Genomic DNA, 15776 nt, shown 5'->3' with positions numbered 1-15776 from the left:
CCTTGTCTTTAACGAGATAGGTTTTTTTTAATTTTTTTTCGTTAAAACCGAAATGTTTACTTTTAAAGGTCACATTTTTTGCCAAAATAGATTTTTTTAAATTCTGTCTCGCACCAAACTATATGAAGATCGGCCCATTCGTTTTCGAGATATCGTTAGCCCCGCAAAACTCTTTTACAAAAAAGAGGTAACCATCTACCACAAAACTGTGCAATATTTTTCAGCAACAAAAATTCTACAGATACTCTAAGATGTGCTCTTTCATATGAAAAAATATCTATCTAAAAATGTTGATAGTTTCCCCATTAAAAAATTATGAAAATTAATTTTTTGCACATACTCCGAAATTTTTATCACATTTTTTTCGTTAATTTCGTCATAAATTAATAAAAAAAAAGTTTCGTTTTCTTGGTTCAAAAACAATTACTTGACAATGTTTTTAATTAAATATTTTCATTAATATTAATATATTTTTCCATATATCCCTTAATTTCCAATTTCTATTATGTTTTTTTGCTATGCATAAGTAGCCATAAATCACACAATTACAGTTGTTCTACCAATGGTATTTATAGTATTTGAAAAATATCTGCTGTACCACAGTTATTTGAGAAAGAAAAAACAAATACTGATCTCACTTGTTGTTATACAACACATAACTGTTTCTCTCTGTTATGGTAGGGTGAGTTCGCACACACAAAATCATAACATAACTGTTACACTCATTCTCTCTTTTATACCAACAGTTACTGGTATGTAACAGTGTTACTTGTTTTTCTGTTACAAACAGTTCCATCAATGCACGGCTTTATTTTGTACGCCATATCTTTAACCATGTGCAAAGCGTATTAAGATAGTTTTGAAGTAAGATACTCGCCATTATTGCATTTTTGTAGTAGCTTCAGACTGTGGAAGATCGGATGTGTATATTAAGTACAATATTGGGCCCATAACACTGCCCTGAGGAACACCAGCTCTTATGTCTTTTATAGTGCGCATTTCATTTGAACATAATGTTACCCAGCTGTTGTGAAGAAATACTGCAAAACAATTCCTTATTTCGCCTCGATATTTTTTTAATATTATTAATCCAAGATGTCTAAGATATTTTATGTTTGTTTATGACATAAAAATGGTTTTTATTTATAAATAATAAAGAAATAAAAAAGTATAACAAACGCATATAAGGGGTGTTTTTTACTTACTAAATGTTGCTGAAACATTTTTTTCGGCAACTTTTCCTTTACACAACTGTCAAAATCTGCAACATTAGTAATAAATATTACTAATTATCACGTTAAAAGACACAGCTATAATTCAAGCCTTTAAGGACAAACATAAGCAAAGAAGTATAACAAAATATTTTATTCGATCCCTAAAGAAACACGGTGCTCTTGAACCAACTTTAAATGAAAAGAGCTTACACGTGGGAAGTTTTTACGCATTCTTAAAGGGTAGTAGGGTAGTTTTAAAAAATCGAAAAAATTTTATGGTCTTATTTTGAAGTACAGGTAATATAGATTATGACGCCAAAAATTTAAATTTTAAGTCGATCGGAGCAAAATTGGCTCAGATATGACTTTTAGAAGTTTGTTTAGGGCGTACTTTATTGTTTTCTTATACCACTTCTTTTTCCATAATTTAATATACCTTACAATGGCTATCTGTTGGGAATTCCCTATTCATTGTTACCTATGAATAAAAATGTGGACTGTCAGTCATTCATTTCCAGATGTCATCGTAAATTTACCAAAATATATGTTTTATTCATATAAATTGAGATACAAACTTAAAACGCGTTTTTCTTGAAATGCCATTTTTGAAGTCGGTGCCAACGATACCTCGAAAACGAATAGACCGATCTTCGTATATTTTGGGGAGCTTATTTAATACTTAAAACCTTGTCTTTAACGAGATAGGTTTTTTTTTAATATTTTTCGTTAAAACCGAAATGTTTACTTTTAAAGGTCACATTTTTTGCCAAAATAGATTTTTTTAAATTCTGTCTCGCACCAAACTATATGAAGATCGGCCCATTCGTTTTCGAGATATCGTTAGCCCCGCAAAACTCTTTTACAAAAAATGGGTTTCGCAGGTAACCATCTACCACAAAACTGTGCAATATTTTTCAGCAACAAAAATTCTACAGATTCTCTAAGATGTGCTCTTTCATATGAAAAAAATATCTACCTAAAAATGTTGATAGTTTCCCCATTAAAAAATTATGAAAATTAATTTTTTGCACATACTCCGAAATTTTTATCACATTTTTTTCGTTAATTTCGTCATAAATTAATACAAAAAAGTTTCGTTTTCTTGGTTCAAAAACAATTACATGACAATGTTTTTAATTAAATATTTTCATTAATATTAATATATTTTTCCATATATCCCTTAATTTCCAATTTCTATTATGTTTTTTGCTAGCCATAAATCACACAATTACAGTTGTTCTACCAATGGTATTTATAGTATTTGAAAAATATCTGCTGTACCACAGTTATTTGAGAAAGAAAAAACAAATACTGATCTCACTTGTTGTTATACAACACATAACTGTTTCTCTCTGTTATGGTAGGGTGAGTTCGCACACACAAAATCATAACATAACTGTTACACTCATTCTCTCTTTTATACCAACAGTTACTGGTATGTAACAGTGTTACTTGTTTTTCTGTTACAAACAGTTCCATCAATGCACGGCTTTATTTTGTACGCCATATCTTTAACCATGTGCAAAGCGTATTAAGATAGTTTTGAAGTAAGATACTCGCCATTATTGCATTTTTGTAGTAGCTTCAGACTGTGGAAGATCGGATGTGTATATTAAGTACAATATTGGGCCCATAACACTGCCCTGAGGAGCACCAGCTCTTATGTCTTTTATAGTGCGCATTTCATTTGAACATAGAAATATCTATTTTGTATGTACGATCTTATGAGCAAATAGTAGTTTATAGGTAGAAGGTTTTTAACTTTATAAAGTAGGCCATCGTGCCATACTTTATCAAAGGCTTGGGAGATATCGAGAAACGCAGAAGTACAATATTGCTTTGATTCGAATGCAGAATTAATTGTTTCTACTAGCCGATGGATCTGTTCGACAGTACCGTGTTTTTTCGGAAACCATATTGGTGTGGCGGTATCAAATTCTTTTCCTCTATAACAGGCATTAATCTTTCTAAGAACAACGATTCAAAAACTTTAGATAGAACAGGTAGGAGACTTATTGGTCTATACGATTTAAGTTGATCAGCAGGTTTTCCAGGCTTTTGAATCATCGAAATCTGGGCGACTTTCCATTGAGGTGGAACAAAATTGAGTGTAAAACAAGCGTTAAATATATACGTTATAAGACGTATGCCTCTTTTAAAATTTTCGGTGTAATTAAGTCGTAACCAGGAGCTTTAGCAAGTTTAAGACACTTTATCGCTTGTAAAACTTCTGCTTTAGTAAATTTATTTATTGGTAAGTCAAGTTGGTAAGGTTGGCTTAGATATCTCTCAATGTAATGTGGTGTTGTTTCACTGTTGTTGGGGGTAAAGACATCATGTAAGTAATTTGCAAATGTGAGGGCTTTTTCTGAATTATTTCTAGTCAAACTATTGTCGCTCTTCCGAATGGGATAGTTAGGTTTAGATTGGCGTTTTACCTTCTTAGTTATTTTCCACAGTGAGTAGTTTGTATAGTTAATGTTACCCAGATTTTGAATTTCTTGCTCAATTTGTCTGTTATTTATATTTTTAAAAAGTTTTTGAAGTTCGGATGTAATTTTGTTTGTTGCCAAAGCTTTCTTGCTTTTCTTTTTTCTGAAATTTTTTTCAGCACAGTACTGGAAGTTTGTCGAGGACTTTCAAACTATTTTCTTGTCGCGTAATTCCAAGCTGCGTTTTGAATAGTACGAACCAGGTGCTCAACGCTTTCAGTGATATCATCTTCTGTCTTAAGTGATTGGTTTAAATTTATTGTGCTAGATACTTGATATCTAAAGTAGTGCCAGTTAGTTTTCTTGTTATGCAATTTACACTTCTGCTCTTCCTTAACATGTTGGGCGTGGAAAGTTAGGAAAACTGGTGAGTGATCAGATGATAAATCGTGACTGGTGAAACAAGTTTCAGAAGCAACAGGGATGCCCCTGCATATACAGAAATCAATAAAGTCGGGTGCCTTATTTAAGTCAGTGGGCCAGTACGTTGGAGTATACGGTGATATTGTGCGCAAGTTTAGCTCTTTTATAGCTACATAAAGTTGTTTACCTTTAGGCGAATTGAGACGAGATCCCCAATGGGTATGCTTAGCATTGAAATGCTACGAATTTATGTCCTAAAGTTTTGAAGAAACCAATGTATTGGTCCTTTTTAATGTTATGCCTTGGTGGGCTATATATTGATGATATTGTTAGTGGACCTTGATGATGTTTAATGGAATCTTTCACTAGAATTCCTGATCCACCTCCCACTTGGGTACATAACATGATAGAAATTATAGTTCGGAATTGAAAAATGGTGTTTATCAGTAAAGTGTGTCTCTGATATAAGTAGAATGTCAATACATTTGGTTTGGAGGAACGTTTTCACTTCTAAATTATGTTGTTATAAGCCATTTGCATTCCAGAATACAATTTTTAGAAAATCCATATTTATAATTGAGTAAGTTTTTGAGTGATATTCATGGAGTCTTATTGGATGATTTGTTTTGTTGTTTTTGAGACTGTATATCATGTAATTGTTGATTGTTTAGGGTTGTGGTTTTTGGTTATGTTTGAGTATGTTACATTGTCTCTATGTTGCGCAGAGTTTGATTCGACGATGGATTTTCTCTAGGTCTGTAATTGGTAGGGAAATTTTTGCTGTATATTTGTTTGTAAATAGCACAACCCTTATAGTTTGCTGGGTGATTGCCATTACAGTGTGCACACTTTACTTGATCTGCCCAATTTTTCTTTTGACAGGACTTACTTTCGTGGTTTCCGGCACATTTGACACAAGTTGGTTTCTTTCGACAATATGATTTTGTATGACCACATTGTTGACAGTTTGAACATGGGGAACAACTTTTTTTTGGCGTGGTGGTTTAAAACTGATTATATTGGCCATCAATCTTGTATTTGAATAGATTTCCTTGTTATTTGGTTTGTTTACCAATTCAATTTCAAATAGCGAAAGTGGTTTCTTTGTATAGCGACTTTTTATATTCCATATATTTGTCACTTCATGACCATGACGGAAGAGCTCTTCTTTAAGAACTTCGGTATCTGTAGTGGGGTGCATGTTTCGTAAAATAACCTTCAAACCTCCTTCGCTTTTGGGTTTGTAAGTATAGAACTCAGTATTTTTTTGTTCTAGTTCATTGATTACCTTTCTGTAGGTTTCGTGAGTTTTTGGTAGTATTTTTACTTGATCATTTCTAAGATTTTTTATCTCAAACTGTTCTGGGACCATTTGAGATAAAAGTGTAAGTAATGGTTGAATATTTGAAACCTTTTCAACAAATATGGGGGTTGGTTTGACTATCTTTTCTTGTGGCTTGGAAGTGGCTTGCAGCTCGTCTTCGTCCGTTTCAAATGATTCAGACTGCTTGTTTAATTGTAGTTTCAAATATTCTGAATGCATAGTCTCTCAGACTGTTCATTTCTTGCTTGTGATTTTGCATTTGCTTTTTCCAGTTGTTGCAATTTATTCAACCGGAAAGAACCAATGCTGTTGCGTGGCGTTGTTTCTCCCGTCGCACGAGGTACTAGGTCTGAAACAGGGTGACTCATGTCGTTAAAGCGTTAAGAGTGTATATCAAAGACACACGCCGTTTACGCACGTCATTGCCAACCCAACACAAATCCAGCATATGACGATGTTGAGAAATACAATCCTCAACCACTGTTTTTGATAGAACAGACCAGCTGATGGTTTTTGTTTGCAAACAATATATTCAGCTAATTCAAGTGATGTTTGTCTCTTTCGTGTTAATTGTTTTTATTTTGCGTTTTTAAATAAATTTTGCAAAATAAATACTAAGTTTTTGGAACACTCACTCACAACAACAATCCACAATGAAAACACGCTCCAGGCAGCATGTTGATCAGGATTTGGCGCAGCAACAGTAAAACACGTCCGTAAGTTACACGCACCGAAAAACATTTGCATACATTTTAAAATTGAAAGTCCAGAACTTGGCACAATTCCCGTCGTGCCAGATTCCAATGATATTGAAATTCACGACGATTCAAACGCTATAGATATAAGATCACCATTAATGCTATCTTTAAATACGTAATTCACTTTATTTGCCACATAACTTAGATTTAATTATAATAAATAACTACATACAAAATAAAATCCATTTTCATTACAAAATATGAAAACTATGTTTACATGTTGCTTGGCAAATGGGTCGACTATAAATTATTTCTAAGTTTTTCTAATTCGAGGTGTTTTATTTGAATTTTGATTTAATTTTTTCTACATTGTAACATCTCCTTTCTAACTTCGGCCTTATTATTTACTTCTTCCTTATAAAGTTTTAATTTTTCTTCTTTTATTTTATAACTAAGTCTTTTTAGTTTTAATAATTCCTCAGTAAGCTTATAGTTTTCGCATTGGTACCTCTCTATCTCACTTAAAGACCGCTTAACATCGGTCTGGACTTTCAGCTGTTCTTCAAGAAGCAAATATTTATGGTCAGCTTTTCTTAGTATTCTTGAAGAAGTCATTGGATGCTGTTGCTGAAAGCTATTTCTGTGAGTGGTATTTGTGACGAGTGTGCAGGGATCCTGGTTCACTTGGACCTATTGTTCATTTCCATGAGTGATACGTATGCTAAGGGGGGTTATTGTGCGGGGATCATGATATACTAGGACCTGCTGCTTTTTTGGTTGAGATATGCTTACGCTTGGAGTAGGAGTAACTGTGCAGGGATCGTGATTTTCTAAATCTTCGTGGATTATGCATGCGTCAAACAGTTCTTCCTCAGTGGGTTTTTCTCGAAGCGATGAAGGCTGCTGGATTCCAATTGATTGATTACCCGCGTTTACAATTGTATTCAATTGTTACAAGCTTGATGCAGCTTCTTCCGTGTCTGTTAGTATGTACTGCTTGAAGGATCCTACACCTGTAGCACGACATTCGGCTTTATTGTGAACTAACTTCTTCCGTAACTTGAATTTGTAGTCAGCCCAGACTTTCATCCAACCCTCACCTGTTCGTACTGGCGGTCCTAAAATGTTGAGTTTCGTACTAATTTTATTCCACTCTTTTTTCACGTTAATTTTTTTATTCCATTGCTGTAACCTCTGGCCAAATTTGGATTGTTCTGCAAAATCTGGACCATTGTGTCAAACTGCTCTTGGTGGTGACTTTTGTTCTAAAACATGTGCAATATTATAAAATTTATACGAATATATGTATAATCTTTTTGTAATATAGACACATACCTTTTGTTTAAATCCATTTTATTTATGCGTTTTTATTAACGTTTTAAGAAAATTTTCTGTTGTCGTCAACAAAATTTCTAACGACTAATTTCACAGCTTTTCTCGTAATAAAACGCCTCCCTTGGTAGCAAAATTTTAAAAGAATGGCGTACAGAGTTGTAATATCTCGTATACGACATACATAATACCAATCATGGTTCAATTATTAGAAGGTTGGGCAGGTTCATGAAATTATAAAAAAACAACTCTGATGCCGGTTTGCTTATAACTTCAAAATGACTAATAACAAATGCAACAAGTTTTGTTTATTTGTCAATGTTTCTTTTGTTTTCATTTAATTTCAAATATTACTTTTTCATTTATTAAACAACCAAAATGTGTCTCATCGAAATAATGTTTTTAGACCTTCAGTATATGTGGAACAGACAATTTGGAGTCGAGTTAGTCATGCCCGGACGTCTGTCTGTCTGGAGCGCACGATAACTCTCGAACGAATAGACTGATTCGGTCCAAAAATTTGCCCAAACATAGATCAATCCTCAAATTGCGTCAAATCGATTTCTTGGAACACGTTGTATTCCCTATTATGACGGTACAGGAGCAAGTCCATACGTCCTAAGAAAATTGCACGAAAGCTGCAAAAAACTCCTACGGCCATCATGTGTAGTGGCTGGTGAGGACGACAACTCTCGAACCGAAAACTGTGTTGGTCCAAACTTTGCATATCATAACATTTCTAGTTTGAAGATGGTGCTCTAACGATCCACTACTTCCGGCCCCTCTCCCACAAAAGTTCACCATTTTAGTTTAAGAACAATTTACAATTCGTGTTCAGGATGGAGATAGACATATCCCGTTTCTATATTTTTTGTTGTTATATTTTTTCATGTACTGCCCTGTTGATAAGCACAAATTCTTAGTCTCTTCCAATTTGTCCATTTGTTCCAGTTCAGGGAAAAATCTTCACCCACATATTAACAGTCCAATTCCATCACAATGTTTCACTTCAAATCCTACATCATGATTAAAGAGCACCACACCAAAATTGCCGCGATAGTCTTCATCAACTACACCGCCACCAACGTCATAATGTCCTTAAGGGCCTAACCTGTAGCTGTAGAAATCCATCCGTAATATCCATCCATCTATCCATAAGTTCAAACTATCTGCAAAATATATAAATCGGTTAAAAATAAAACAGAAAACAGTGATTTGGCCTTACCAATCAACTAGGAATCATTGGAGTGTCGTAAGGCTTCTGGTATACTTCCAAGAAGTGTCCATTTCAGGCACAATAACATTTCTTGTGTGTTTTACTTTTTCTTTTTTATTTGATTTTGAATTACTTTATTTTGTCAAACTTGTTAAAAATCAATGTATACAAACAAACAACTTCAAAACTGTTTTGACACAATAGGCGGACCACAAGAAAAAATTGTAATCAGCTGTTTGCTATGGCCTACCTTGTAATGATTGTACCATGATACCAATTAGTCGTTGCGAAAATGTCGTGTACGACATACATAATACCAATTAGACGTTACGACACGTCAATTTGCAATTTTGGATACGACTACGCCAACCGTAATACGGCTGATTTTTGTCCATTTACTATTGTGTAAAGCTAGGGAGGCCCCATAAGATCAATTTCTTTCCTCGCTTAGAACTCTGTTGTGCTGTTTTGGCTTAACTACTATAGTTCGGGAATTTGATATTGAGTTCGTTTTTGTTGTAGCACCGCAAATGTGTTCGTTCGTCACTACTACTATATTGGCATAAACATTTGGTCGCTTCCAGTCGAATATCGAGTCGTTGCCTTTTGTTAATCTGTTTATTTGCTCTTCTTCACAGTAAACAACATTACAAATCATCTATTCAACAATCCATCTATTTTAATTTCACCCTTAATCTCATCATAAAACAGGTACGTACAGAGTTTTAAGGTGAAAATTACTTTAGTTTATGCAATTTATTATTTTCTTAAAATGTTAAGAAGATGTTTATAGAAATATTTTGATTGTTTGCAAACATATCTTATTTATCGTTTATATTTCATACGAATTGACGTAGTTTGGTGTGTGCGAACAAATAAGGACACTTCATGACATATTTTAATAAGGACCAAATTAGAAAGAACTTAATGCAGGTTTTTACTAAATAATGGTAGATAAAGTGTTTCAGCGTCATTACTTTGTACTCGACCAAATTTTTTGCACTTCTGTACTGGTATAGCGTCCCACGCAACCTGTATAAGTTGCCAAAGGTCACCATCATTTGATGGACACTTTCCCCTGCCTGATCTTTTAACTTTATTCTACAAATTTTTCAATCGGGTTCAAATCAAGGGATTGTACGGGCCATTCTAACAACTTAACTTAATTGTCCTGGAACCCCTTTTTTCATTTTGCCGTATGCTTTGGGTTATTAACCTTGCTGAAGACTCATTTGAGAGGAACATCCTGTTCAGCATACGGAAGCATTATATTTTTCAAAATTTCAATGTTATCTGGTGATTTCAAAAACACGTTGAATACTGTATTGGACCCCACAGGTTAGTAAGAAAATGAACCACACACCATGATGTAACCTCTGCCATATTTAACCGGCTTCAGGGTATATTTTGGGTTCTATTATTAATTTTTAAGTCTTCTACCCTAATAAACTCCTCTATCGGAACAAAAAAAGTAACTTTGGTTTCATCGGACCAAAGAATGGTACGCAATTTTTCTTAAACCAAGCGATTTGATGTCTACGTTGGAAGTGTATAATTTTGCAATTAAAATTATATTTTTCTGACACTGTGAGCTCAAGTGTGATCACCAAAGATGGTTTTACGAGTTGTTGATGCCTCAAAATTAAATTAAATTAAAAGAGTCTTCTTTAATCATGAAATAACGCGTCTTATTATTACAGGTGCAATTTTTGGATATCTGCTGCGAGTTTCTTTTTTGAAGTTCACTTAAATGCGTCCTCCACCATTGTTTTTAAATGTTCTAAGCTTTTTATGTAATTTTTCTGTACGAATTTCCTTCTTTATGTAAACATTTAATGATTTTTCGAGTAGCGTGATAACAATACGTATTTTTACCCATATTTGCAAAAAAACTTAAATTATGGGTAGATTTAACATTTAATGAATAGAATTTAATTCATTTTAAACTTTTACTAAGGGAAGTAATCACAAAAAATAATATCAATTTATTTTCACTAAAACGAACAACTGTCATTATTTTTCACAGCAGAAATAAAAAATCTTTCATATTACACATTTTAGGAGCGACCAAAGGCAGTGAATGTCATTGTCCTTATTAATTTTCACATAACTGTATATATATATATATAACTAAGTCACTACTGCTACATTGCACAGTGGTCCCACTTGTATGGAAAGGAGTGCCAAAAATAGTTCTAATCGAGTTAACACCTCGAAATTTTACACATAGTTTTATAACGAGCCCAAAAGGAAGAAAAAATTTAATGGATGTAGGTCCCCATATAAAGGTACCCCCGTTTTTTTTTTTTTTGTATTTTGACGACTTTAGCAACATTTTCCAGTCGATTTGGCTGTAATTTTGCATTTTGTGTTTTGACGGAACAATATACCACCTTGCAAGAAATGTTCAATATAGATCCACGTTTAGATATAGCTCCCATATAAACGTACCTCCCTATATTCGGCATTTTGACGAGTTTAACCAGATTTTCTAATCGAGTTGGCTGTAATTTTGTATTTTATCTTCGGAGGGAAGATCAGACGTCCGTGCGAAAAATTTTCAATATAGGTCCAAGTTTAGGCATAGCTCCCATATAAACGTACCTCCCGATATTCGGTATTTTGACTGTTTTAGCCAAATTTTCCAACCGATTTGGCTGTAATTTTGCATTTTAAATTCTGAGAAAACACCATACCTCCTTGCAAAAAATGTTCTATATAGGTCCACGTTTCGGTATAGCTCCCATATAAACGTTCCTCCCGTTTTTCGGAATTTTGGCGATTTTACAGGCGTGATATAAGGTGAATAACTTACAGGGTGGCAGATGGTGGCAGCTGGATTTCTTTTTATCGTAAACTAGAGAATTTCCCCTGTATTAAAAAAAAATATGGACTTGACCTTACGGGGCCAACATTAGTAAAACTCAACTTAAATTTATAGCAATAATATTAAAAATAGCACAAAAAGTCATTTACAAAGAATTTATTTTTAAGGAACTTAGAAAACGAATTTTGAATTTGTTTTTTTCGTAAAAATTTTGCCAATGCCATCAACTATAAGTTTCATTTTGGATATTGTACATTTACCTCTTTGGCAATGACAGAGGTAGTGTACCAACGTTTCGTCGTCCTCTCCGCACGCTCTGCTTTCACTGTTTTCTGCACCCGTGCGCTTGTAGTCCCATGTGACCTGTAAGGATGCCTGTCAGTGTACTAATGTCTTTTTTACTTAGTGAAAGTAGTTCTTTTTGTTTTGTTCTCGTATGGGTTTCCCTATAGGATTCTCGTGTTTTTTTCCTTCTCTTCACTACTCCAGAGGGATATGTGTGAATTTTTTGTCCACGACTTTAGCTCTAGACGCGTTGCTTTAAAGGGCTTGGCGCTATCTAGACTTACTACAGGTTGCTCCCTGGCTTGTTTTGCCAAGGAGTTTGCTATTTCATTACCCCTAATCCCGGTATGCCCTGGTACCGATATAATGTTTACCGTACCGTGTTGGGAGTAATTGTTTATAGACTTAATACATTCCATGACAGTTCTATATTTCACTGTCTTGGTTGTTATAGATCTAGTGTCTGCTTTGTTATCCGTAAGGATGCTTACAGTGGTAGGCCTTGTGTGAGTATCAAACCAAAGCAGATACTCTGTTATCGCTCGGATTTCCGGAGGGAGATTTCCGGTTCCATTATATAGATTCACTTTGGCAGTTTTGTTGAGATGTATGTTTTACTTACTATTTGTTGTAGTCAAGCTTAATCTCATATTTGTTGTTTTCAAATTTAAAAAACAACAAGTTTAAAGTGGGGTGTAGTTAAAATTGATTACTTTTGGGGACGGCAGAGAATACTAGTTTCGTCCAACACCACTTGGACTCATCAGTTCTCTTAGTTCTTTGTATTGAAACAAAGAACCCTTCCCCAATTTTATGACGACTCGAGCTCAAGAATAAGTTTTTTTTTGTTTTTTTTTTTTATTCTTTGTTGTTCAAAAATTAATAACAATTCATAAGTTTATATATCCCACGAAGCTAACCTTAGCTTGTCTGTGGGTAATACATACATAATGGACGTTATATATTTTACTTTACTCCAGTCTTCAATATGAGTATGAAATTTCATGATACAATTGATTGTTGTTTTAATTATTTAAGTAGTGTTTTTGATTAACTTATATCTAATTCTTTTATTAGTTTCTTGTAGTATTTCTATTGGCAAACTGTTCAATGCGGTGGGTAATGCAACAGATAAAGAGTACTTTCCGTAATCATTTTTATAAGTCGGGACTATGTACCTTCCTTCCGATCTTCTCCTTGTGCGTTGGCAATGATCAAGTTTTTTTGCTACCGTACTATCTTCTGCAAATTCTTTGATGACTGTTGTTAAGAATAGTTCTCGAACATTAAGTATTTGTTGATTTATGTACATCTGTTTAGTGGAAGTCCACTGAGTTTCGATTAGTTTGGGATACGTTGTTTGGCGATTTCTTGTTTAGAGATTTAACAATTCTATTCGGTGTTGCTTGTAATTGTCTGCAGCTCCTGGCGTTTCCCCATGCCGTGATTCCGTGTCGAAGATGAGACTCAACCAGGGAAAAATAAGCTTGCTTTATTACGCAATGGGGGGCGCAGTTACTTAAGTGATAAAGCGCGTATACTGACTTTCTTATTTTTTTCTGCAGAGTTTGAACGTGGGTTTTCCATTTGAAGTGTTCATCTAGTTGGACTCCCAAATATTTGTATGATTGTACAACTTCTATAAGAGTTTCACATTTGTCGATCAATGGTTGGTTGGTATACGTCTTATGTAGGCATTCAGTTTCATGAAATTTGATGTCGATGTTAGTTTTTGGTGTATTTCTTGTTCTAAAATGCATTATTTTAGTCTTCTTCGAATTGATAATTAGCCCATTGTCATGACACCAACTTCCAATGATGTTTAGTTCATTTTGTATGATATTTACAGCCGAGGGCAGTGATTTATGACAAACACTGTGTGACTGATGAATTCGTTTCAATGCGAATTCTACCGAATACACCTAAAAACTCTCGTAGCCGCATATGTAAACCAAATTAACTACTCCCACTGTCATGTGTCTCCACATTGCAGAGAATGCACATAACTATTTTGATAGTTGTCGAAAAATAACAACAACCAATCGTCCACGGTGCTCTGTGTCTATTTTTAGATTCACTTTGGCAGTTTTGTTGAGATGTATGTTTTACTTACTATTTGTTGTAGTCAAGCTTAATCTCATATTTGTTGTTTTCAAATTTAAACAAGTAAGAAAAGCGTTAAGTTCGGTCGGGCCGAACTTTTTATACCCTCCACCACAAATTTCCGCCATTTGGGTGGATTAATGTGGCCACAACCTTCAAAATACCGAAATTCGGAAGGTACCGTTCTATGGGGGCTATATGATGGCGTGAACCTATACCTACAAATTGCTGGGGGAAAGTTTTATACGCCTAAAGAAGACTAAATACCAAATTTCAGCCATATCGGTGTGATAATGAGGCTAAAACGTTCAAAATATCGAAAATCGGGAGATATTGTATTATGGGGCCTATATCAACACGTGGACCTATATAAACATTTTATGGTAGAAATGTTTTTAGCCTCTGGAAACACAAAATACAAAGTTACAACCGATTCTTTATTCAAATGGGTCTAATACATTCAAAATATATTAAAATGACGTGTACATTATAAGGGGCCTTATGGGGGGCTATACCAAAACGTGGACCTATATAACCCAACTTTGGTAGGAATGTTTTCTGGCCTCTGAAGACACAAAATACCAAATTACAACCAATTCTGTGGTCAAATGGGTCTAATACATTCAAAATATATTAAAATGACGCGTACTTTATATGGGGCCTTATATGGGGGCTATACCAAAACGTGGACCTATATAACCCAACTTTGGTAGGAATATTTGTTGGCCTCTGGAGACACAAAGTACCAAATTACAACCAATTCGGTGGTAAAATGGGCCAAATATCTTAAAAATTCCTTAAAACGACGACGCGTCACGCGTCATTTTGTATGGGGGCTATACGAAAGCGTGGACCTACATAGCCCGCTTTCAATACCAAAAGTCCTACGTAAATATAACATATTTTCCCAAAATTTCATCAACCTACGTAAATCCGTTCGGACGCTAGAGTGATTTCCACAGACGGACAGACGGACGGACATGGCTATATCGATGTAGAATTGCACGCTGATCAAGAATATATATACTTTGTGGGGTCTACAATGATTATTTCGAGTAGTTACAAACGTAGTGACAAACTTAATATACCCCCATCCTATGGTGGAGGGTATAAAAACAACAAGTTTAAAGTGGGGTGTAGTTAAAATTGATTACTTTTGGGGATGGCAGAGAATACTAGTTTCGTCCAACGCCACTTGGACTCATCAGTTCTCTTAGTTCTTTGTATTGAAACAAAGAACCCTTCCCCAATTTTATGACGACTCGAGCTCAAGAATAAGTGTGACTGATGAATTCGTTTCAATGCGAATTCAACCGAAAACACCTAAAAACTCTCGTAGCCGCATATGTAAACCAAATTAACTACTCCCACTGTCATGTGTCTCCACATTGTAGAGAATGCACATAACTATTTTGATAGTTGTCGAAAAATAACAACAACCAATCGTCCACGGTACTCTGTGTCTATTTTTAGATTCACTTTGGCAGTTTTGTTGAGATGTATGTTTTACTTACTATTTGTAGTAGTCAAGCTTAATCTCATATTTGTTGTTTTCAAATTTAAAAAACAACAAGTTTAAAGTGGGGTGTAGTTAAAATTGAAAAAATAGGTGTTTTCGGTTGAATTCGCATTGAAACGAATTCATCAGTCACACTTATTCTTGAGCTCGAGTCGTCATAAAATTGGGGAAGGGTTCTTTGTTTCAATACAAAGAACTAAGAGAACTGATGAGTCCAAGTGGCGTTGGACGAAACTAGTATTCTCTGCCATCCCCAAAAGTAATCAATTTTAACTACACCCCACTTTAAACTTGTTGTTTTTTAAATTTGAAAACAACAAATATGAGATTAAGCTTGACTACAACAAATAGTAAGGTTCCATTATATCAATACCCAGTTCCGTTCTCCCCCCTAGCACAGCAT

General features: G+C 34.5%; 1 long non-coding RNA gene across 1 annotated transcript; it reads right to left on the bottom strand.

Moving 5' to 3' along the window:
* Positions 1 to 7716: 7716 nt before the first annotated feature.
* Positions 7717 to 8909, bottom strand: LOC141392990 (uncharacterized). Its single transcript, XR_012409949.1, has 2 exons — positions 8649 to 8909; positions 7717 to 8592 (listed from the first exon to the last, which is right to left on the bottom strand). It is a non-coding gene; the product is annotated as an uncharacterized lncRNA (long non-coding RNA).
* Positions 8910 to 15776: the final 6867 nt, after the last annotated feature.

Source organism: Musca autumnalis, unplaced genomic scaffold, assembly GCF_047663935.1.
Source record: "Musca autumnalis isolate F117 unplaced genomic scaffold, ASM4766393v1 scaffold_2, whole genome shotgun sequence".
In the NCBI taxonomy this organism is placed as follows: Eukaryota; Metazoa; Arthropoda; class Insecta; order Diptera; family Muscidae; genus Musca; species Musca autumnalis.
The sequence above is the reverse complement of the archived record's forward strand: the minus strand, read 5'-3'. Positions and strand labels throughout refer to the sequence as shown.